Source organism: Ornithorhynchus anatinus, chromosome 11 (genome assembly GCF_004115215.2).
Source record: "Ornithorhynchus anatinus isolate Pmale09 chromosome 11, mOrnAna1.pri.v4, whole genome shotgun sequence".
Lineage (NCBI taxonomy): Eukaryota > Metazoa > Chordata > Mammalia > Monotremata > Ornithorhynchidae > Ornithorhynchus > Ornithorhynchus anatinus.
Window position 1 is genome coordinate 27,150,473 of NC_041738.1, and position 6,000 is coordinate 27,156,472.

The 6,000-nt window shown below is 44.9% G+C and overlaps 1 long non-coding RNA gene across 1 annotated transcript in view; it reads left to right on the top strand.

Annotated features, from left to right (window-relative positions):
- The window catches only part of LOC114814956, a 31,480-nt gene extending 25,703 nt beyond the window's left edge, over positions 1–5,777 (top strand). Inside the window, exon 2 of the long non-coding RNA XR_003762747.2 lies at positions 5,054–5,777. This is a non-coding gene — a long non-coding RNA (uncharacterized LOC114814956). The remainder of the gene's footprint in view (positions 1–5,053) is intronic.
- The last annotated feature ends 223 nt before the right edge of the window (positions 5,778–6,000 follow it).

Below are 6,000 nucleotides of genomic sequence, written 5' to 3' on the forward strand. Positions count from 1 at the left end.
ATGCTCCGGAGCTCTGTGATTTATCCTGTTTGTGATCTAAGTGATAAAAATGAATATTCACCAACCAGAAGAGGTTTTGATTTCTCTAACAATGATTAGGGAAATGGTGATACTCGTTTAATGTAATAAAATTAATCCGCTAATGTTCCTTTAGAAGACTTTCCCCGGCCACTCGTGAAGCCTAATTTTCTACCGTAATAATGATAAATAAACCCGCTGCATGCACCACCGGCAAGGCAGGCACTTCACAGAAAAGATGAAATAGTTAAAGTGACAATTAAAATCCAATGAGGGCATTTTAAACCAATTCACACAACAGCATAAATCCAAGCCACTCTGCCGTGTCTGACGGCCCAGGAAATAAAATGTCTTTACGTCCCATTAAAAAAATAGACCAGAGACAAGACCTCACCACATAAGGCAAGGCAAGCCACAGCCCTGGGACTGCTGAGATAAATCACACTAACCTTTATCTCCATCCAACAGCCCCTTTCCCTGTCTTCAGGAGAGGCAATAATGTTGACGCCTACAGAGAAGAGTCCCAATCTGAGAAACGAAGATTAGTACCCGGCTTACCAGGACATTTGACTTTTTTTTCCCCACCTTCCAAAATATGGGCTATCCCACCCAGTTTAGTCTCAACTGCAAATATAATGAACATACTCTCATCTTCTTCACCAATCGATCAATCGGTGGTATTGATCGAGCGCTTTACTCTGTGAAGAGTGCTGTACTAGGTGCTTGGGGGAGGACAAAACAACGGAATTAGCGGACAGGTTCCTCATCCAGAACGAGCTCATCAAGAGAGATATTGAATAAAAGAGCTTTCACAGGGAATTCTTGGTATGTTTCCCTCAGGCTATCGCTGAGCCACTGATGACCAAGTTTGGGAATGGAATACTAGTTCTTTTCATTATGAACAAACTCACTTGCAAAGACACCCTATTCTTGACCTGGTTCTTCCAAGGTGGTTTGATCTTTCATTACCTCCAAGTCTCCTCAGACCCCAGAATTGTGGATCCTGCTGGAACTGGATCCTTACTGAAGGTAGGGGGATCGATGGGGTCGGTAGTGTCAGATATGAAGGACGGTGTGCATTCCACCTAAGAACAGGAGATCGTTACACCCATCTGTTCCAAGCCATCTCTGTCGGTCTTTCAAGAAAGCCCTAGCACTCCCTCCCCTCCGGTCTCCTATAAGTAACCCTCTCCCACCTGATGATTGTGGCGATGTACGGGGAGGAGGAGGAGGAAGTTTCTTTCATATTAAGAGCTTACTATGTGCAGAGCTCTGTACTGAGCACTTGGGAGTACAATACAGAAACAAACAGACAAACTCCCTGCCCACAACGAGCTTACGGTCTACAGGTGGGGAGACAGACATCAATACAAATAAATAAAATTGCGGGTATGTACATAAGTGCTATGGGTCTGGGAGGGGGGAAGGGCAAAGGGAGAGAGGGTGACGCAGAGGGAGTGGGAGATGAGGAAAGATGGGGCCTCTGGGAGGAGATGTGTCTTCAATAAGGCTTTGAAGGCAGGGAGAGTCAGATTTAAAGAAGGAGTTAACGTCTCCCAACATTCTGGTGCTCTCAAAATGCCGTGGGGCATAAACTGGGCTAGGTACTGAACAAGCTCCAGGTTGGCCACGAAAATCTAAGCATTTAAAATGAACAAGAGCAGTTGTTGATGGTGGTGGAAGGCAGTGAGGTGGTGTCAGTGACAGAAAATCTGGCTGGTTTTCCTGTTTTCTAAAATTCGCCCCCTTCCCTGCGTGTTAATCCACCCTGGCATTCCACTGCATTTTTTTTTTAACAGAGCAGCATCGCGGCATGCTCATAGGTGTTGAGGAGAGGTGCAGTTGTAAACTTCAGTGTCCCCACCCTCTGCTAATAGGGACCCCCTTCTTTGGACTTGCTTGAAGGCCTGATTTCAAACATAGGCTTTTGCTCTGAGAAATGGTCATTAGTTACCCCATACCACCCCATCCTCCAGATGTCATATCACATGTAGCCTTCAGTTTGGTTCCTCAGACGGGCGTTATTTGAAGCGCAGAACAAGAGGAAGCGGGTTTAAAGTGCAGCAGGAGGGATTCAGGTCTACACAGACACAGTCACAGACACAGTGAGGCTGGTGAGGTTGGCATGGATTCCTGAGGGAGGCCGAGCCAATCCGACCCAAGTGGGAGGATATTCGAGCAATAATAATAGTGATGATAATCATGGTACTTGTTAAGTGCTTATTATTGTGAGCAATAATAATAGTAATGATAATCATGGTACTTGTCAAGTGCTTACTATATGCCAAGCTCTGTTCTAAGTGCTGGGATAGATACAAGTTAATCGGGTTAGACACGGTCTCTGTCCCACTTGGGGCTCACAGTCTCAATCCGCATTTTACGGACGAGGGAAGTGAGGCACAGAGAAATGAAGTGACTTGCCAAAGGTCACACAGTAGATACGTGGCAGTGTGAGGATTAGAACCCAGGACCTTCTCATTCCCAGGACCACGCTCTATCCACTAAGCATGCTGCTTCTAGTAGAAGAATAAAGTAGAATATCCAGCTGGGATTTGGGAGGGTTTCACCCCTTTGGTTCTCAGATCCCCACAACAAGAAGAAATCTGCTCTGGTGCCAGGATTGATTGGAATAGGAAAGCGTAGGTGATTGACATGAACCCTAGATTTCCATGAGGTTCCTCTTATGAGAGGCAGTAGCCAGTGCTCCACGGTTAGATGGCAATAATGGCCAGAGAAATTGTCACGGATTGACGGGAGGTAGCAAATTTACCGTATCCTGTGGTGGAGGGCACTTAATACAGTTCAGGGTTGGGTGAGACTGGAGATTAGGTCATCGACAGAGATGGAGGCGTTAAAGCAAACAAGAAGGCTCGAGGCATGTGAGCCCATTGCAGGCAGGGATTGTCTCTCTTTGTTGCTGAATTGTACTTTCCAAGTGCTTAGTACAGTGTTCTGCACACAGTAAGTGCCCAATAAATACAACTGAATGAATGAATTAATGAATTAGAAACAACCCCGATGAGGTCAATCCTGGGCTGGCAGTAGGAATGTCTCCCTAACTGAATCTAATGTATACCTGACAAGCCCAGTGAGCTCAGGGTAGTCAACGAACACTATCAATCGATCAGTCAATAGGCAATATTTATTGAGCACTTACTCTGTGCTGAGCACTGAGCTAAGTGCTTGGGAACCTACAATATGATAGCTATTATTATTAATAATAATAATAACGATGCTGATGGCATTTCCGAAGTGCTTACTATCTGTCAAGCACTGCTGTAAGCACCGGGGTAGATACAAGCTAATCAGGTTGGACACAGTCCCTGTCGCACGTGGGGCTCACAGTCTTAATCCCCATTTTCCAGATGAGGTAACTGAGGCAGAGAGAAGTGCAGTTACTTGTCCAAGGTCACACAGCAGACAAGTAGAGTAGAGATGGTACATATGATCCCTGCCCACAAGAAGTTTACAGTCTTGAGCTACTTCTATTCCTTCTATTTCTTCCTACTTGGACTGTGAGCCCCATGACGGGGACTGTGTCCAACCTGATTAACTCGTATCTACCCGGGAAGCAGCGCGGCTCAGTGGAAAGAGCCCGGGCTTCGGAGTCAGAGGTCATGGGTTCGACTCCCGGCTCTGCCACTTGTCAGCTGGGTGACTGTGGGCGAGTCACTTCACTTCTCTGGGCCTCAGTTCCCTCATCTGGAAAATGGGGATTAACTGTGAGCCTCACGTGGGACAACCTGATTCCCCTGTATCTTCCCCAGCGCTTAGAACAGTGCTCTGCACATAGTAAGCGCTTAACAAATACCAACATTATTATTATTATTATTATTATTGCCCCAGCACTTAGAACAGCGCTTGACACATACTAAGTGATTAACAACTACCACAGCAATAATAATAATGGTGGTATTTGTTAAGCGCTTACTATGTGCCAAGCACTGTTCTAAGCGCTGGGGGGATACAAGGTGATCAGGTTGTCCCACTTGGGGCTCACAGTTTTAATCCCCATTTTACAGATGAGGTAACGGAGGCCCAGAGAAGTGAAGTGACTTGCCCAAAATCACACGGCTGGCAAGCGGCGGAGCTGGGATTCGAACTCATGACCTCTGACTCCCAAGCCCGGGCTCTTTCCACTGAGCCACGCTGCTTCAATAATAACAGGCTCCATCCTCCCATTATAGGCAGGAAGTGTCTAGCTAAATCCTGACTTGGAGGAGAGAAATGCTCTATGTCCCATATTTCCCCTAACACATACACCTCGGGTCTTCCTCAGTGAATGGCGGGGGGAATCCAAGAGATTTTGAGGCATATGGCACGATGACATCAGCTCCAGTCATCTGTGGGTGCCCTCTTTGCTTAAACACACTTCAGGTTACTCCCCACAGCCAGTTCTCTGCATGGTGACCGATGGGTTGTGGTGATCCCCTCCCCTTCTTCTAACAGCAGGTGAATCTTCTCACCTTCATGCCATTCCGTGCCCCCATGGGGTTAGAGAGCCGTAGATCAGCTCACCGGAGAAAATGCCAACACCCCGGTTTCGTTCCGCGTCTTTCTGGAGAGATCCAACCTGGCTGCCGAAACTCCCGTCTCGATCAAAACATTGTGAATCGAGATGTTTCATTATCGTGCAACCATCTTGACTGCTGTTTTCATAGTAGCAGTAGGTAATGGATACCTGTCAGATACCAGAACTGAAGAGTATTTATAGTCCCTTCAGTTACCGGGAGCCGCGTTGAAAAACGCCTAATGAAATCCAAATGAGCTAAGTAGCAGTAGGCATGTAGGAGGGGATTTGAGTTGCAAGCCTAGAGGAAGCTCTCTTTGCATTAGAAATTCAGCTTAGGGCTTCACCCTTTGAACCCGACACCTACAGCCTGAATCACACTAAACTCCCCTTGCTACTCTGAATCGGACCCCCGCAAAATCTCAATACGTCTTCATACCCCTCTGTTACCACATCCTTTGACTTTAACAGCCGATTTCTTTCAGGAGACGAAATCAATCTCCCTTGTTTCTTTCTCTCTCTTAGGTACAGGACCTATTTATGCTACAGACCCACTCCTATATCTGTTCCTGTTAACACTGCATAAGCTTATACACTTATTAGTAAACCACTGATGGACCACTTTATCTGATACTCTTCAGCCAAACACAAAAGGAATCTATTAAAAATCCTCGGAAAGAACTGCAGTTTCAAAGATGGACAGAGAGAGACTGAAAAGAAGCATGAAAAATTCTACATGGAAAAAAAAATCATATTTTTGGGGAAGTTACACCGAGTAGAACACCTAAAATAATGCATCTAGTTTCCAAATAAGATGATGTTTAAAGCCCTGCTGTGTGCATGGGGTCAATGATTTCTCTACTTCACTGTAATTTTCTTTCCTAAACTTTCCCTCTGATTCTTCATTTTGCACGAACTGTTGAGCAGTTATCTTTACAACGCTATGTAAAAATGTTGGGTCAAAGCCCCTCTAAAAAAGGGGGATATTTTTAGTAGATTATTGTGTTTAGGGTTTGGGATTTCTTTCTTCTGGTTTTTTGTTGTTTTTGGTTTTTTTGGGTTTTTTTGATTAAGTAAATTATTTCCTTTTGAGACATTTTGATTAAAAAGGCACATCTTACCATAATTAATATTCACTGTCAATAATATTTATTTTTAAATAAAGATTGGAAACAAGGTAAGACATTTGTTTATAAACTGTATTGTATATTGCTGAATAACAGTTGAATAAAAAAGACTTTGAAATAACGTTTCTCTAGCAAAGTGTGAATTTTAAAGCCTTTTAACCTATGTGTCGAGGAACCGCTGTTTGTTACGTCTCCTCTGGCATCCACAGTTGCTGGATAGATGCTCGAATTCTGAAATTCTTAGATCAGAACAGGATCTGGAGGGCGGGGGGGAGATTATGAGGGCTGACCCCCCTAGCTGACCGTCTTCACAATAAGAAGTCATGAAATCTAGCAACGACCCTG